Genomic DNA, 19826 nt, shown 5'->3' with positions numbered 1-19826 from the left:
ATGTACCTCTCAAGACATCTGCAACAACTGGAAAGGCCGCAGAAATACCTCACTAGAAGAATCACAGGCCTAAAGCAGATGCCCTACGCTGACCACCTTAAAAAACTCCAGCTATACTCTGTCACATAAAATCTACTCAGAGGCAATCTCTGCTTAACATATAAGGCCATATCAAATCCAGAGCTGTTGGACATATACACCTAAAGAAATCCCAATCTCTCAGAGCCCCATGCTCCAGGGATCTAAACCTTGTCATCACAATAAACAAAACATGCTGGAGGGATAGGTTCTTGTCCAGAGACTCCCCAGACTCTGGAATAGACTGCCCATACATGTCAAGCAGAGCACCTTTTTGGTCCTCTTCAAAAGGAACATTGACGATTGGATGGGAGAAAGGAAATTCACCCCGGGGATCACATCAGTCGCCCTGCTAGACAGGTGTCCAGGGAAGTAAATAGTGTGGGACGAAATAGCCAGGGAATTGTTATGGGTAGGCTTGTATAGGCCCTAGGGCCGATAGCCTAGTACCAACCTATGAACCTAAACCTATGAACAATATCAGTTATCTGCCTCATTGTTTGGACTATCCACCACACCAAGACAGTTTACAAAGTGTCTGGCTCCAGTAATAGCTCATTGCAGGCTACAGGGTATACAGATTTTTCCATATTTGGATGACTTAGTTATCTTTGCAGAGTCTTTTTCAAAATTTCAGGAGAATTTCTCTCTTGGGTGAGAGATCTTTTGCACAACTGACATTCCAAGAGAACATTCAAAAGTATTTCTTGACTCCTTCACAGAGGACTGTGCTCCTGGTATGTCAACTAGACACCTCAGTTCAAAGAATTTTTCTTCCACAGGGCAAAATAGATATTTATCTAAATCTATTTCTAAGGATTTCCACTTAAGACTTTGGTCACTGCTAGAGAAGATCTCAGAATTTTCAATGTCATGGCATCTATGACTCTCATGATACCCCTGGCAAGAATCCACGAGGAAGACACAATGGTATCTCAAATCTCTTTGGTCCCAGCATCAAAACCCTTTATATTTTCTGATCTCAGTTCCCCCATTTGTCAGAAGAAAGGTATTTTAGTGGAGACAATAGATTTCCTTAAATCTAGGTCTCCCCTTCTCCATCCCTGCTCCAAAGCAGTCAGTCATGACAGACTATTCAGATTTTGCTTGGAGAGCAATTTTGGGAAGGATAAATGTGCTGCAGGTGTGGGATAACAAGGACAGATGCAAGCACATAAATATCCAGAAGATGCTTGTCCTGATCAAGGCACTCAACTCTCTGAACTATCTCTGGTCCCTGAGAATTCTTCAAGTGGTTACAGAAAATACCACAGTCATGTGGTACATCAACAAGCAAGAGGGAACCAGGTTGTACCCCCTTGGCAGACTACCCATGTTAGCTTGGGATATAGCTTCACAGCATAATCTCATTCTGCAGGGATCCTACATTCCTTAAGTGCAATATTCTGTGGCAGAGAAGCTGAGAGGACCAGGGCAGACCCTCAGAAATGGAAACTAGATCAGGGGATCTTCCAAGATTTGATCCATCTGTGGGAGTTCCTCAAGTACATCTCTATGTCTACTCCCTGAACAATCAACTTGCAAAATTCTGTTCCAAGACTCCATGCAAGAAGGCCTGGAAGACAAACCTCTATTCCTTTTCTACTCTTTCCACTAATATCAAGGGTACTTCTGAAGCTTCATAAGAAATCCCCCAAAATCATTGTGGTGACTCCTTTCTGGCCCAGGCAACTAAGGTTCTACCTTCTTTTGGAAATGGCCAGGGGCAATTACCATAAGCTTTGTCCCAAAATGGATCTACTCACACAAGAACAAGGGTGCTTGATACACTCCAACATCAATCATTTTCAACGGACTGCCTGGACGATAGGGTCTTAATTTCTTTTAGGCACATGTTTTCCGAGGATGTGCAGCAGGTGATAACTGAGGCAAAAAAATTGCCAGTAGAAAATCCTATTTTAATAAATGGAAAAGGCTTTCTAGTTGGTGCCAACAACATAACCAGCACCCATTCAGAGTTACTGTAGTTGTTTTCTGGTTTAACAGTATTTGTATTGAGTTATTATGCTATGGTTTTTATTATTCCTCTACCAATGGTCATTTACTGGCCATTTCAGCAAGTCCACCCATGGATCCTTCTCTTTCAAGGCAGTCTCATAAAATGTTTTTAAAGAAGTTTTGTATAACAGGCCTCTGAGTAAACTGGTAGCCACTCCTTGGGATCATAACTTTGTGTTACAGAAGCTAACATTTGCTCCATTTGAACCAGATAATCTGGCTGTCTTGAGGTTTTTAACATGGAAAATAGTTTCTCTGACCTCTGCAAGAAGGATATCTGAGTTGCAAGCTCTTATGGTGAGACAACCCTACCTCATTTTCCACAGGGATAAATTTTTATAGAACTAATCCTAATGTTATGCTTAAATTGGTATCAAAGTTAACTTTAAGCCAAACTATCCATCTCCCCTTTTCCTTCGCTGAGCTTAAAAATGAAGGAGAAAGGATGCTCAATACCTTTGGTACTCACAGAAAACTCAGGTACTATCTTGATAGAACTAAATCATTCAGATCTTCGGCTCAATTGGTCATTTCTTGTGAAATTAAGAAGGGACAACCTTTATCAGCACAGACTGTTTCCAAGTGGTTGTCTACGGCTATTACCATTTGTTATACTCCCCATGACAAATCTATTCCAGACCAAACCTCTCAAACATTACTAAATTCCTCAGTATTTACTGGTTTTGAGGGTAAAACAATGGGGTGCCACGAATTCCTGAGTGGCCCCTTTAATTTCAGATTCTTTTTTTGATTATTTTATTTTATTTTTTTATCATGACTTTAAATTTATGGCTGATGTCACCATGCATCACCAGCCTACAGGGGCATGCATGATGACATCAGCTACTGCCTGTTGGACTAGTCAGATATTTATTTTGAACTATTTGGAGGGAACTAGGGAATATAACAGCAATGGTGGCAGATAAGTTTTGCAGAGTCTGGCCACATGTCCCAGCCTCCAGGTAATAAAAAGAGCTAACGGGCCTGCTGCTTAATGTCATAGCTTATGCATTTTATCTGCTGCTGGCAAAATGTGTGTGTGTGTGTGTGTGTGTGTGTGTGTGTGTGTGTGTGTGTGTGTGTGTGTGTGTAATGCCCCAGTTAAGTATACCTGGTGGTTAGGGTTATTCAGGTTCAAACCCAGTACCTTTGGTACAAGGAGCAAGAACTTGAATTCCCTATCCACACCACCACTTGTATTCAGTGTTTGAAATATTTGGTTCTTTGGTCTGTTCCTCTTAAAAATGTGTGGTTTTCTAGCAAATTTGTGAGAAGTGAATTCACTAAATAATGACAGCCATTTAAGTTTCAGTCTTCCTATCTTTCGGGAAGTGCATGGTAACACACACATTTTATTCTAGCAACTTTTTCTAAGATTATACAAGCAATGTTTAAAATGTGTCCCTGGTTTTGGGCCTTTGTCACCCCCCCTAAATAAATTTTGGCTTTTCCCAGATTTTTTGTGCTGCATAATTCTTCAGGGGGAGAGAAGTTTAGTTCTGCTTATGCCAAGTCTGTTTGTGTTGTAAGTAACAACAGGTAAAATACTTGCTTTTCATGCAGAATGCTGTGGGTTCTACTCCCACAGTATGTAGATGGATTGTTGATACTGTACTGTGTTGCACTTTTAAAGGGGGTGGATGCTGCAATCCTGAGAATGTCCTCTTTGGCTGAGATACCTAGTAACTATGAACCTGTTATCAGTTTGCCATCCATTTCCTATTGTAATATTACTAGCTTATCATTTTTTAATGTAACATAGTCAATTTATTCCTCAAGGGCAACAGGCACTTTATTTATAGATGAAATAATGAAAAATATAGTTGTTTGCTAGCAGCAAAGTACAGTTGTGTACACTTACCATAAATGTAGATGTTCGAGTGTATTCACTGTTGCAGTCGTTACATTTGGGTAATCCTGCTGGCAGGTTGCCCTCAGTTGGCCTGAATTCCAATGTCTTGGGTCCTGCATCGGCTGCTGTTGCCCCTTCCCTGACGTCAGGTCGTCAGGGGTATAAAGGATGCGACCGACGCCATTTTCTTTAGTTTTTCTTGCCCCAGATGTTAGGTGCCCCCTGAAAGGGTAGCCAAAATGTATATATATGTATAAATACATGCACCAATATAAACTTTACCTTCATCTACAAGCAAATACACCACATAGGTTGCATAATTTAGAGAAGGAAAGATAGGTTCCATCAGAAGAAAGGGGGATGGCGGGTGGGTAACCTGGACTGCAACAGTGAATACACTCGAACATCTACATTTATGGTAAGTGTACACAACTGTACTATGTTCTTCATGTTTCACTGCTGCAGTGATTACATTTGGGTAGAGTCTCAAAGCTATGGATGGGAGGCTGGAGCTAAACAGCATTATGAGCGGCTATGAGGCCCTGCAGAACTGCAGTGGCAAAGCCTGCCCTGGATTTAGAGTAGAGTAGCAGCCTCTAAAATGTCCTTGGTTGGTATTCCCCTGAGAAAGGCTGCTGAAGTGGCTGCAGCTCTGGTAGAATGTGGCCTAATGCCCTTAGGCACTGTTTTAATAAGGGATGAGAAAAGATAGGTGGCTCTGTATTGTAATGAGCCAAAATGACAGAGGTATGAATTTTAATAGATGAAAAAGATAGGCCTTTGTCCAGCATCTCAGTTAAGTATTGCAAAATCTGAGGAATATGTGGCACAGCTGTATCAGTTCCTCGTGCCTGGTTCCAAGCACAGAATCTCTTCCATTTTCCTGCATAATATTTTCTAGTACTAGGCTTTCTGACCTCCAAAATGACATCCATCACAGATTTACTGAGAGGTGTGTTTTGTATGACTACATTATCTGCCATGCTGCCAGGTTTAAAGTCCTGAGTTGGCTGTGCAGGATCTGACTGTTTTGCTGGGACAGTAGATGAGGTATTTGAGGTAAGGTCCAAGCTGGGCATTGAGACAAGTTCTTTAGGATTGGAAAACAGTACTGGCAGGGCCAGTCTGGGGTGATCAGTATCATTTTTGGCTTCTCCTGTCTGATGTTTAGGAGTACCTTGGGGAGGAGAGGGCGTGGGGGAAAGGCATATACTGATAGGCTTTTCCAGCTGAAAGATAAGGCGTCCACTTTCCATGCTTGTCTGTGATAAGTCCTTGTGCAGAATCCTTTTAGTTGGTAGTTGTAAGGGGAGGCAAAAAGATCTATGTCCGGGCATCCCCATTTCCTTGTTATCATGCTGAAGACTTGTGGATCCAGCTGCCATTCTTGGGGATCCATGAGGTTTCTGCTTAGTTCGTCTGCCAGAGTATCTTTCCTTCCTGGCAGGAATTGTGCCTGCAGATGTACTTGGTAAGTTAATGCTGTGTCCCACAAAGTCATGGCTAGTCTGCAAAGGAGATAAGAATGTGTGCCCCCCTGCTTGTTTATATACCACATGACCATGGTGTTGTCTGTCTTTATCAGTAGTTGTCCCGGATGAAGTAGGTCCTTGAAGGCTGTCAGGGCATTCTGAACAGCTAGCATCTCTTTTTGATTGATATGTAGATGCATTTGGGTTGAGGACCATGTGCCCTGAATGCATCTTCCTGCCATGTGGGCCCCCCAGGCATAATCTGATGCATTCGTTGTTAGGGTCTGCCTGGCTGGGGGTAATGTGAATGGCTCTCCCTTGTTTTGGTGACAAGCCTTTGCCCACCATCGAAACTCCTGTTGTAGGCAGGGAATGAGAGTAACGACTGTTTCCAGGCTGTGGCAATGTTGAGACCAAACACTTTTTAGGTACCACTGAAGTTTCCTCATATGCAGTCTTGCATATGGAATTAGTAGGATGCAGGATGCCATGAAGCCCAAAGCCTGCAGAATTTTTCTTGCAGATAACTGGGCCTTTGTTGCCAACATTTTGAAATAGGTAGTCAGTTGCCTTTGTTTGTCTGGTGTGAGATAAGCCATCTGGGCATTTGTATTTAAGCTTGCACCCAGGAATATTATCTCTTGAGGGGGTACTAGTTTTGATTTATTTTCATTGACTGTGTACCCTAGGCATGTTAGAAGTCTTTTCACAAATGCCAGATGCTGTAGAAGAATGTCCTTGTTCTCTGCTTGAATTAGACAGTCGTCCACATAAGGATATATTTGTATTCCTCTTTGTCTGCAGAATGCAATTACTGGTGCCAGGCACTTTGTAAAGACCCTGGGCGCAGTAGATAAGCCAAAGGGCAGTACAGAGAATTGGTAATGCATTGAGCCAGCCTTGAATCTACGGTATCTTCTGTATAACTGTCTGACTGGGACATGCAGGTATGCCTCTTTTAGGTCTAGAGTCACAACCCAAGCGTCTTGCCCAGCATGGGCAGAAGCTGCTGCAAAGTCATCATCTTGAATTTTGGTATATCCAGGAATGTGTTCAGAATGGATAGGTCCAGTATTGGTCTCCAGGTTTTGTCCTTTCTGGGTAACAAGAACAGTCTTGAGTAAAATCCTTGTCCCTGCTCTTGCTCTGGTACTTGTTGAATGGCCCCCATGTCTATGAGGGATGAGACTTGTTTTTGTGCCTCTGCCCATTGACTTTCTGGCAGATCTGGCCAGCAGTTTGCCTTTGGCAGGGTATGGAAATGGAACTTGTACCCTTGTATCACGATATTTAGAGCCCACTTGTCCTGGGTTATAATGTGCCAATTTTGAGAAAAAAGTGCTAATTTTCCCCCTAAGGGTGCTGCCAGGAGATAAGTGCTTGGTGCAGACAGGGGGAAGTCATTGGGACTATTTCCTGTATGGTTGTGATTTGTCTTCTCCAACTTTGGAGGTAGAAGCACCCCATTGCTTTGACCTGTAGGAACCTTACGCCTGGGATCTGCCTCTAGGGCATCTGGAGCTGCCCCTTTGAGGTCTGTCTGACACAGGAAAGGACCAATTCTTTGTAGGCCAGTGTCTACTAATCCTAGGTGGCTGTACTTGTAAAAAATCTTTTGACAGTTAGCATAGATTTAGCTTTGTCCTCCATTTTCTTTAACACCTCCTCTGCCTTAACACCAAACAAAGCATCATGCTGTAAAGGTGCATCTATTAATTTAACATTGACATGATCAGGAAGATTTTGTGCCTTTAACCAAGCATGCCTCCTAATTACAGAACCCGTAACTGCGGCCCTGCAGGAGGCCTCCAAAGAATCAAAACCACATTGCAAAGTATGCTTTCCAACTTGTTCAGCTGCATGCAATAAATCCTGTATTTCCTTGTTTTCTGCACATTCAGAGTTGAATAACATTTTCTGTTTAAGCAATGCCATGGCATGTTGCTGATATTTGAGCATATGAAACTGACAATTTAAGGCCCTTATAGCCAAGGTAGCAGATGTGTAAACCTTTTTCCCCATCTCTCCAGTGCCCTAGAATCTCTGTCAGAGGGGGTAGAGTTTTTTGCAGTTTAAGCCTTAACACCTTTGGGACCCTGTGAAATAGTTTCTGGGTCTGCAGCAGGGTTTTTAAAAAGGAATTTATGAGAGTCAGGAACCCTGTAATATCTGTCAGGCTTAACAGGAGTTGGAGGTAAGGAGTCGGGGTAAGACTAGACTTGAAAACACATCATCTACAATATCTAACACAGGTGGAATGGCTAGAGTTGTTGAGGTAGTAAAAGAAAAATCCCTGAGCCTCTTTTTAGATTCTGAAAAATCTTGGCTCTCCCAGTGGAAACCCTCCCTCATGGTATGCAAGGTTTCCCCAAAGAATAGTCCTCTGGAGGAAAAGCTGAAGGTATAGATTCTTCAGCATCAGAATCCTCATAGGGGGGAAGAGAATATTCCTGATCAGAAGAGGAATCAGAAGAAATAGAAACCTGATCTGAAGATTCATAGTCAGTCTCTTGCCTAGGCCTCTTATCAGGTGGGGGATGGGAACCCCTGATCAAGGTAATTAAGTCTTTGGCCATTTTGAGCATCTGTTTTTTGGGCATAGAGGCCTGTCCACGTGGCTCTTGAGTTTGTTTCTTTGCTTTAGAAGGTGCTTTAGACTTTCTCTTTGAAGCTGAGGTTGGTTTAATGTAAAGATGTTTAAGGTCTGAATACACCCTCAGAAGCCAGTGCCTGCTCAGCGGCTCCGGACCCATCTGAAGGAATAGTGTCCGAGGCTCCAATACCTTGAGGTTCCAGCTGCATGGCCAACTCCACGTGGGAGTCGGTAGCAGCCTGCGACTCTAAAGTAGCGGGCGTCAGGGGCTGCGAAAGCACCTCACTGAGAACCGGCGAACCGGCGACTGACTTAGGAGAAGCTTTGTCGTCGGTTTTGGGCCTCGGTTGTCTATCTCTCTCCTTTTCTTTGCGTTTTTTGTGAACTCCGGTAGTCGGATCGCTATGCAATGACATTTCTGGATAATTAAACCGGCATCCAAAATAGTTTAAAGCAAAATCATAGTGACACTTAATAGTGCGTTGGTTAAGTCTAGCACAAAACCGACAACCAGAAACATTTTGATCAGGGCCTAGGCAAGGAATACAGTAAGAATGAAAGTCGTTATGAGGTATTTACTTTCCACAAGAAATACAATTATTTACTTTTTCTGACATCGGCCTGGAGCAAGAAAAAATTTTCCCTAACGGGATACTTAGCTTTATTGAAGACTTTGGATCTGAAACTAGAACACAAAAATCTCAGGAGTCGGCCGACCGGCACTTGCGAACTGCTTCTGCTTCGGGCACCGCACAGCAAGAAAAACTAAAGAAAATGGCGTTGGCTGCATCCTTTATACCCCTGACAACCTGATGTCAGGGAAGGGGTGACATCAGCTGACGCAAGACCCAAGACTTTGGAATTCAGGCCGACTAAGGGCAACCTGCCAGCAGGATTACCCAAATGTAATGACTGTTTGTATGCAATATTACTTCACTGCTTCACATTTATCACTGTAGTTAAAGCTTTGTATAATCGTAGTACAATCTTGACTATCACTATTTTGTATAATTTCTGTTTTTGAGGAGATTTTCTCCCTGGGCCTCTGCTGAAAAGGGCTCATGTTCAGTCGGACATTCTCGGTTAACAAATGTCAAATAAATAAATAAATTAGGGTATGTACTAGTAAAAAGTTGGTTGTAGTGGAGGTGGTGGGGGAGTTTGTCCAATTTAGTTGTTTTAAGGTGTGGCAGTGATGAGTTCTGTTTGAGCAGTTACATACAGAACCTGCAACTTTATTATAACGTTGGTGTAATCTGTTTTTATTAGCATATAGGTTAATAAAAGGTCTGGGGAAGGCCCTGGCTATGGTTTATCTAGCTTTATCAGTTAAAAAGGTTTTACTCTATATGGAAGATTCAGTGTTTGGTGTTTTTTTTTACTGGCAGTTTGGAAATGTATGTCAAATGTCATGTTGTCATCTGTAATAATTCCAAGTAATTTTGTGCTGGTGACCTGATCTATTGGAGCATTGTTTGTTGAGGTCATCTTGATGAGTGTTTATATTTTGGGAAGAAGATTAGAAATTTAGTTTTTGAGGATTAAACCATGATTGTGAATATTCTAGCCAAGCTTAAACCAATGTGAAGAACTCTTGGGTTTTTTTTGCAGGTGTTGCAAGTTAGAGGCTGTACAGTGTAGACTTGTCTACTTTTTGTAACAGGGATGCAAGTTTGGTAGCAGTATGCAGCTGATTAATAAGTATGTTTAATAACAGTGGTCCAAATTTGGAGCCTTGTCGCACCCTTATTGTAATGTGGAATAAGGAAGTGTATTCATGCTGCTATTTGTGTCTGTTTTAGGTAGCTATTAAACCAGGACAGGGAAGTAGGGGAGAGACCAAGTAAGGAGAGCTTTTGAAGTAGTTTGTTGTGTCAGATGGTATCAAATGCTTTTGTTGCTCCACTATGAGTAGACAGTGCACCAAGACTCAGAATCCCTGAATTTTACTTACTGAAAATATCTTGCTGAAAAACACTTTTAAGTGTTTTTACAGAGTAAGCCTCTGTGCAACCCCCCCGCAAAGTTATTTAAACCAACTCCATTGTTGCACCACCTCAAAAAAGGGGGGCATTCCTCCAAAAAAGATAATAATTTCTGGCACAACTCACTTTCAAAGATTTCCTAGGGAGGAACTGTTACCATGTTGAAGCTCGGGCAGTAGCAGCTGGAGAGTTCAAGCCTCGCCCACCAGTAGGTTACCCATGTTTGATGGGTACAGGAATAAGGAGGCTACTAGATGAACAGAGTTTCTATTTTTGTTGATTGCATTTGCAAAATGCAGTATGGTGGTAGTTGTGCTGTGACTGAAACAAAAGCTGAGTTGTGTGAGAGAAATAAGATTATTGGTGGCTACACACTTTAGTAACAGAGTGTGGATGCCTTTTTCAAGAATTATTGATAGTGGGAACAGGATAGCTATTGATATGAAACTGCACAAAATTATAGTAAGTATTGAAAACAGCAACTTTTGAACACATTCAAAAAGAAAAAAATCCTCTGCACAGAACAATTACTACAGTCAGTGTATACTGTTGTTGTGTCTTTCGGCTTTTCCCGGTTAGGGGTCGCCACAGCGGAACTCCGGTCCGCTAATGATTGGCAGTAGATTTTTATGTGCCAAGTTGCCAGCCCTGACGCACAACCTTCAACGAAGGTACGCCCATTCACGCATGTCTCCAGACAGAAGACGCTCTAGCTGAGAATTGAACGGGACAGCGTCTTACTGTCAGGCGACAGCGCTACTGCAGCACCACTACCGCAGTACAGTCAGTGTATACTGTAGTTACACTTTATACCCTAAACATTGCAATTTAGAAAACAGTCTGTGCTCAAAGTCACTAATGCTAATGCTTGCATACATTTACCAATACAATTTCATGTACTACTGATATGAGTTAAAACTTTACTCTCTGTACTGTTAAATTTGGGTTTGCGGGTAAATTACCATGCCTTAAGTTTATGGTACAGTCAGTTATGCCACATTTGTTCAAAATAAATAAAAAATCCAGAATTGACAGTGAAAAGCAGGATAACAATATCTATAACCTTCCATTGCTACCTGATATTCACTATTATAGTTCAATTATTACCACACATTCACTAAATTGTCATTGATTAAGGCACTGTAATCAATTATAGTGAAAATTATAATGAAAAACAGTCATTCCACACACAAGAACATTAAAATAACAGAGACTGATGGCAGGTTACATACCTATGACATAAGTGAATATGAGGGGAAAGAAGTCATGGTGGCCAACCTCATATCAATGAAACAGGAGCAGGATTATGTACCCTTCTGATGGCAGTGTAGGTGTTTTGTAAATTTATTTATTTTACTTACTTTATTTTATTTTACATTTGTTTATAGGGAAAGTCTGACTGGGCAATCAGTGCCCATTTTCAGCACAGGCCCGGGGAGAAAAGCCCAACATGGTACATTACAATACAAGAAATACAATATTTTAACAGTCAAAGCAATAATCAAGAAAATTATGCATACAGTTGATATTAAATATGTTAAACATAGTCTTTCAGTGTACATAATCCTAGAGGAAAGTTAGTGAGAAAGGGGAGACTACAGTGGGATGGCATACACACTGAATTGTCAGGTCTATGTAGTTGTGGAACTGCAAGGAGTAGCTCGTTTAGCTAGTAAGAGATAGGCCAAGGTGATTTTTAAGTAAGTTAGCCTGGATCTTGACAGCTGCATATCCATGAGTTGGTTAGATAGGACTTTAGTAGATTTTTAAAGTTAGTTTTGTTATCCTGCATTCTGATATTGGGTGGGAGAGAGTTCCAGATTTTGACTGAAGACCTTCAATTTTATGATTTCGGTAGGTGGATCCAGTTTGAAAGGACTACATTTGAAAAGCTTTTCCTCTCCTATAACCGGGGGTATCTGAAACATAAATGAATTGTCATTCCGTGGGATTAACAAAGAATCCCTTTGGCTGTGCTAATTGGCCGATGTGGATTGGGCAATTAGTGTGATGGAGACAATATCTGATTCAGATACATGGTAAAACTGGACAGGAAAATATCTCATTAGCAGCCAATTACCAGTCTCTGCACTGAACACTGCACTACTAGAAAAATAAAAAAACAAGGCTGTTCTGAAAAGGTGGTAACTAGAAAGTTGAAAATATTAAAACCACACAAAAGGAGTGCAGGAGAAAAACTCAAACTGGTTTAGCATTTTAACTTTAATTATCCGCTTTCATCAATCAGACTTCTTCAGAAGCAGTAAAACAATCACTCAGCTTGCTATAAATACATGTAAAACACCAATCAAATTAAGAAATCAGTTATTCAATTAAATAATCAACTTACAATAACATTAACCCTATCTATACCACGTCATTTTTTAAACTTTTTACCTCTTTTCTTTTAAAAGGCATTTTATATTAATAGTGTCATTTAACCCTGGGTACTGATCTGCTTTTAGTTTAATCTGACATTTGGTTTCCTTCATTTAGATCAGAATATATGTGCTGTATCTTTAAGAAGCATATCAAGGACTGAATGTGTACATATAAATACAGGGCATGTGCTATTCTCAGTGCCATTTTGAGAGTGCAGCCAGAGAGTGAGCGTGTATGACTGCAGTAGTTAGTTTGTATATAAATTACTTAAGTTAAAGTCAGTAAACATCTATCATAATGTTTTTGTATATAATAAAGCTACTTGAACAGAATCCACAAAGACTCTTCTACTGTGTCCAAAGTAGGAGAGCGACGTGGTGTCAGAACCGGATTCCAGAGAATGATATTCAGAGCCATTAGGTGCAGAAATGACAGTGAAGGTAAAGTATGAGAAATGAACATGAAAAAGAGCCAGAAAAGAATCAAAGTTAATGAGAATTCACACAAACAGCTTATTTTATAAAAAGCATTACAAGAGCACAAAAGTACAGTTGTGTACACTTACCATAAATGTAGATGTTCTAGTGTATTCACCAGGTTAGTGTAGTGTAGTAACCAGGTTAAACCAAAAAATTAGCGACTGTAGGAAGACTGAAAGTAGCCACAAAGCCAGATTAACTTTTAGCGCTTTCTTTCACTTTATTATTATCGTGAACTTTCTGAGGAAGTTCACGATAATAATAAAGTGAAAGAAAGCGCTAAAAGTTAATCTGGCTTTGTGGCTACTTTCAGTTTTCCTACAGTCGCTAATTTTTTGGTTTGGCAAGAGTTTTTTTCGGGTCACCGAAGTGCTTCGTAGTAACCAGGTTACCCACCCGCCATCCCCCTTTCTTCAGATGGAACCTATCTTTCCTTCTCTGATTTATACAAGCTATGTGGTGTATTTGCTTGTAGATGAAGGTAAAGTTTATATTGGTGCGTGTATTTACCTATATATAAATTTTGGCTACCCTTTTAGGGGGCACCTGACATCTGGGGCAAGAAAAACTAAAGAAAATGGCGTCGGCTGCATCTTTTATACCCCTGATGACCTGACGTCAGGGAAGGGGTGACAGCAGCCGACGCAGGACCCAGGACCTTGGAATTCAGGCCGACTGAGGGCAACCTGCCAGCAGGATTACCCAAATGTAATGACTGCAACAGTGAAACATGAAGAACATCTGCATTATTAAACAAGCAGGAGGCACAGAAGGTTTACTAACTAAGCAAAATGTTTAAGATTAAAATATTTGATGAAATGATTATCACAAAAGCCAAATGAGTATGTTTGAGGCCAAATGGGCATGTTTAGAGTAAAACAAGCACAAGAAAAGTACAATATGCATGAAAATAGATTAAATGAGCAAAACAAATATACTAAGGGCAAAAGATGGCACATTAAGTATAAATAAACCAAGGTGACTGCATTTTTTGGCAAAGTGATGTGTTTTGGGATAACTATGACTTTGTATTGTATCAAGGGCATAATTAGAGTTATTAGAAGCATCTCAAAATGTGTAAAAATGCTTACCGTGTGTGCTTATTACTGTGCATGTATTCTGAAGAGTTATTTGTGTGCAAAGTGGAACTATTTCATGAAGTACAGTCAAAGTATACCCATTTCGAAAAGTTTCTTGTGCTGGGTGTGTCTATTCACAAAGTGTCACCATTACAGAGTGTTTCTTGCACTGTAAAGAATTGCGTAGTAAGGTACCACCGTTTTGAGGAAATTTCAGTGTGCTGTGTACTGTTTATTTGCAAAGTGCGATTACTTTAAAATGTTTCTGACTCTGAGCTTCTCTTGCCCAGTTCATTCACATCATGCAAGTATTTGAAATGTTTCTTATACTGATAAGAGGTGATTTCTTGCAGTACAGTAATTTCAAGAGTATTACAGTGCCCAAGAGACTTATTTCACAAAGTTCAGTTATACAGAGGCTTGTTGTGTTATTGGGCAGAGTCACAGATACTGGCATAAATTTCAGGCATATGTGTATGTGTTTGTGCTTATTTGAAAAACCTGTCACTGGCATGTGTTAATATGGCAAACAGATTTTGAAAGCCCTTACCACTTGTACTTGATCAGAATATTGCACAAAATTGGAGAATATTTGAGCAAGAGTACAATATTTTTATACAAGCAGCTTATTCAGATAAAGATGCACACACCAGAGCATTCATTTTGCTAAACATAGCTGGGTCAGAGGCCATTGAAAGAGAGCGTTCATTTGTGTATGCATCAGCAGTATATGAGGGAGAAGGTGAAAATCATCATATTGTTGTACAGGCTGAATCAAGGGAAGACACAGAGTGTTTGAAGTGCAAATTCAGAGACATGTGTAACCCCCAAATATTACATTAGAAAAGCAGAGATCAGAAACCAGGGGAAGCTTTTGCATCTTATATTACTGAGTTGAGAAACAAAGTCAAAATGTGTCAGATTGGTGACTTAAAAAAATAGTTAATAAAGGACAGGTTGAGTGTGATATTGATAGTGCTGCTGTGAGAAAAATTTTGTTTTGTGACAGTGATTTAACATTGAGTAAAGCCATTGAGATTTATCAAATCCATGAAGTTACAGAGAAACACACAAGTATGCTTGCAAGTCACAAGAGCATGGTTTCAGTACGCTCCAGAGCAAATGTAGATAGCATGCAACATATGGGAAACAGAAGCAGGCCTAAGCACATGGTAGCCACAACCCCTGCTGGCTCATCAGGGGAAACCACATAGTTTTCCAGCAAGTTCTAGGACCAGTCCAGTTAAAAGAGCATGCTCTGTACAATTCAAGGATAAATCAGAAAAATGCTCAGTGCAGTACCAATGTGAATTAAAAAAACCCAAGTCCAGCTTTATTGTTGACTGTCACAACTGTGGTGCCAGTCATGAGTGTAGAAGAGAGAAATGCTTAGCAACTGGTTAGCAATGTCACAAGTGTAAAGATGGAACCATTTTCAAAAGTTTTGCAAATCAAGTAAACCCCACACAATTGTAAATAAAGGTCACACAAAAAGGAAGTTGATAAAGTGGAGCTGTAGCAGTCAACTTTCTAAACAGATACTGTATCAGTAATTGATGAAAGAGTTGATGCAGTGAATTTATTGGCAAAGAGCGAAGTGTTTTGTACAGTCTGGATCAATGGTAAATCCACAGAGCTTAAAGTAGACACTGATTCAAAGTGTAATGTTATATCAGCAGACATGTTTGCTAAGGTGAGAACTAATGAGCAGCTCAGTGTGGCTGGTAGTGCGAAACTTGTTGCTTATGGAGGTGAAGAAATTCAAACCGAACGCTGAGTGATGCTTTCATGTTATTTGGCTAAGAACTGTAATACTAAGTAGTTCGAAGACCAGTACAGTCTTTGTTGAGTCTCAAAGACACTTTAAGAATGAATCTGTTTTCTTTTACCAAAGAAGTTCATCACATAAGTGCATATCCTAGTTCCAATTTTTCTGAAGGCATTTTCTCAGAGTATGCTAATGTTTTCGATGACAAGTCAGGCAAACTTCCAGTTGTGTATTCCATAAAGTTAGACCCAGAGGTCACTCCAGTAGTCAGACCAGCAAGAAAAGTTATGATAGCTATGGAGGATAAAGTTAAAGCTCATATGGATAAAATGGTACAGCAAGGTGTAATTTGTCCAGTTACAGAACCAACTGAATGGGTGTCGTCCATGGTAGCAGCTCACAAAAAAGGCTCAGACAAAATCAGAATATGTATTGACCCAAGAGATCTGAACAAAGCATTGAAGAGACCACATCATCCAGTGCGCTCAGTCAAAGAGCTCGCAGCTCTAATACCGAATGCCACTTTTTTTTCTGTCTTGGATGCAAAAAATTCATTCTGGCAAGTGATGCTTGATCGCAAATCCTCATTACTAACCACTTTTGGCATCCAGTTTGGCAGATGCAGATTCCTAAGGATGCCATTTGGAATAAATTCTGCAAGTGAAGTTTTCCAGCATGCAATGGAGCAAATTTTTTCGGGTTATCCTTATGCCATAATAATAGACGATTTACTGATTGGAGGCAATGTGAAGCAGAGCATGACAGAAACTTAAAAAGAGTTCTAGGCAGAGCATGTGAAGTAAAACTGAAGCTCAATCCACTAAAGTGCAAATTCAGACTACCAGAAGTTACATATGTAGGTCATTTATTTACCAGTATTGGCTTGAGACCAGACCCGACTAAGCAAACAGCTATTCTTGAGATGTCAGCACCAGACAATATTAAAGCTCTACAGTGTTTCCTAGGCATGGTCACCTATTTAGGCAAGTTTATACCAGACTTCATTGACTTGACAGCACCTTTAAGAGAGCCGACAAGCAAAAATGTTACATGGTTATGGTTAGAACAGCACCAGAAAGCATTTGAAGACCTTAAGCAGAAAATTGACGCCCCATCTACATTAAGATACTATGATGTAATTAAGTCAGTCATGCTTTCCTGTGATGCTTCAAAATTTGGTCTTGGCGCAGTTATTCTTCAAGAGGGCAGACCAGTAGCCTATGCATCTAGAACACTTACCCAAACTGAAATGCAATATGCTCAAATTGAGAAAGAACTTTTGGCAATAGTATTTGCATGTTCAAAGATCCATGATTATATCTATGGTCGAGCTATTCAGATCGAAACTGACCACCAACCTCTAGTTACTATTCTAAAGAAGCCTATGCATTCAGCTACAGCAAGATTACAAAGAATGATGCTCAGTTTGCAAAAGTACAATCCTCAAAATGGTCTATACGAAAGGCAAACTACTTTATCTGGCTGATACCTTATCCAGATCATCCAGAAATACAACGGAACAGCTTGACGCAGAAATATTTTACTTTGACGTGATGGCAGTGCGTAATTTCTCTACCATGAGTTGAGAGATCACACAAAGACTGATCCAATTTTGCAAAAGCTCAGCCACTACATTACTGTTGGATGGCCATCAAAGCAATCTAATGTACCACCTGAAGTGCAAACCTATTTTCCTTACAGAGATGAAATGTTGATGGAAGATGGCATTATTTTCAAAGGTCCTAAAATTGTTGTTCCTGCTTCCTTATAACAAGAATATATCCAGATTTGGCATCGTGGTTACCCAGGTTCTGCATCTACTGAGAGAACTAGTAATTTGCCCTTCATTAGTGAAAAACATTGATAAAGTACTTTCTTCTTGTTCAGTATACAATAGTACTAAACTGCATTTGCAAAGAGAACCACTTCAGTTAAGTCAAGTTCCTGAACTACCTTGGTCGAGTGAGACAATAAACACTACTTAGTATTGGTAGACTCTTATTCAAATTGGTTTGAGATTGACTTACTACCTAATCTGACATCCAGTACTGTTATTATTAAGTTGAAACGTCATTTCTCAGTCCGTGGTAGTCCACACAAAGTTATTTCTGACAATGGTACTCAATTTATTAGTCAGTTATTTCAGAAATTTGCAAGAGAATGGGACTTTGTACATGTTACTAGCAGTCCTGAATATCCACGGTCAAATGGTCTAGCTAAATGTGCAGTGCAGAGTGCAAAGCAATTACCTGAAAGGTCAAAGTGTGACAATACTGATGTCTTTTTAAATTTACTTAATCTCAGAAACATACTCCCGTGACGATATACTTGGCTAACGTGCTCAATGACTTCTATCCAGGCAAACCAGAATGACGCTACCTATTAGTTCCAGTTTATTGAGGTGTAAAGGTAAGAATAACAGAACCATCTAGGCTCAATTATTCAGGAAGTGTTCTATCCAGAAGTCCAGTTATGATAAATTGAGCAGATTTCTTCATCTGTTGAGGGAAGGAGAGACAGAGAGAATACAAACGGCGAAAGGTTTCGACCGGATCGGTCAAGTTATAGGTATGTGTACGGAGCCAAGATCCTACCTTGTAGAATCTGAGGGTGTGGAGTACAGGAGAAATCGCAGACATCTTCTTTCTATACTAAAATTTGCATCACAGCATTGTTCCTGTGATACATACTCTAGATCTCAGAGCAAACCAGACATTGTTCCCATCCCAGAGTGTGTCTCAACCTCTACTTCCATTCCTGAGGATGTTCCAAATACTTCCAAAGTTGAACATTGCATAGAAACAGCTCCATTTGCTAAACCTAATTCCCAGTTTTATGTCACACTATATGGTTGAATTTTTAGGCCCAATGCAAAATACACAGCAACATGGAGATAACTGTATATATTAGTCTTGTATAATTGCTTGACAAAGAACTACTTGTGTTATCGGCATGCCAAATAGAACGTTGCAGGATCTGTTTCTCAAAGAGGGAGGACGTAGATCAAAGTGTATGTACTGTATCTTTAAAAAGCATATCAAGGACTGAATGTGCACATATTAATAATGGGCACGTGCTATTCCCAGTGCCATTTTGAGAGGGCAGCCAGAGAATGAGCATGTATGATTGCAGTAGTTAGTTTGTATACAAGTTACTTAAGTTAAAGTCAGTAAACGTCTATCGTAATGTGTTTGTATATAATAAAGCTGCTTGAACAGAACCCACGAAGACTCTTCTATTGTATCCAAAGTAGGGGAGAGACACTTCATTTCCATGACATTCTTATAATTTCCTCCTCTTAAATCCACTGGAACTTGTTCTAATACAGAAACCATATTTTTTTGTATTTGTAACAAACTTTAGAATGTTTAAAGAGAGCATTTATTTAATCTTTTATTTTTATTGAATATAAACTTTCTTTAATCCATTTACTTAAGGATCTAGTAGTCATGCCAATGTAATATGCCTGGCAACCAGATTTGTTTGTGTCTTTCGGCTTTTCCCAGTTAGGGGTCGCCACAGCAGAACTCCGGTCCACTAATGATTGGCAGTTGATTTTTACGTACAGGCTTGCCAGGCCTGACGCACAACCTTCAACGAAGGTACGCCCATTCACGCATGTCTCCATGCAGAAGACGCTCTTAGCTGAGAATCGAACCAGACAGTGTTTTACTGTGAGGCGACAACGCTACCGCAGCACCACCACCGCGGGTTATGCCAGGCAACCAGATAATAAACTAATATAAACTATTCCTTTAGATTCACAAGTAAATCTACAAGGATTTTTTATAGCTCTGTCTAAATGCTCTAGTAAAATAAAATGTCCTTCAGGTATAAACCTACAAATACTGCAGGATCCACATTTATATACCCTTGTTATGTAAACTTGCCACATTATCTCTTATTGCTCTTTTCTGGAACTCTGTATTCACTTTGAAATATTTGCACAATATCCATTGCATTTTGATCTCCTTCTTTCCTCAACTACTTAAAAAGCCCTCATAGACAACCATTTCGCCTTTTAAAGCTTTACATTTGGAATATCATTTGGTTGCTAGATCCTAGGCAGTATTATGAATTTCTATCCATAGTTCTCCATCTATCCACCAGGTCTAATCC

The 19826-nt window shown here is 40.1% G+C and overlaps 1 protein-coding gene across 1 annotated transcript in view; it reads right to left on the bottom strand.

Moving 5' to 3' along the window:
- Window positions 1-19826, bottom strand: part of LOC122811979 — a 1339201-nt gene that overhangs the window by 252377 nt on the left and 1066998 nt on the right. The gene's annotated exons all lie outside the window — the stretch shown is intronic.

The sequence above is a fragment of the Protopterus annectens genome, chromosome 9.part0 (assembly GCF_019279795.1).
Source record: "Protopterus annectens isolate FY-2018-M chromosome 9.part0, PAN1.0, whole genome shotgun sequence".
Lineage (NCBI taxonomy): Eukaryota > Metazoa > Chordata > Ceratodontiformes > Protopteridae > Protopterus > Protopterus annectens.
The sequence above is the reverse complement of the archived record's forward strand: the minus strand, read 5'-3'. Positions and strand labels throughout refer to the sequence as shown.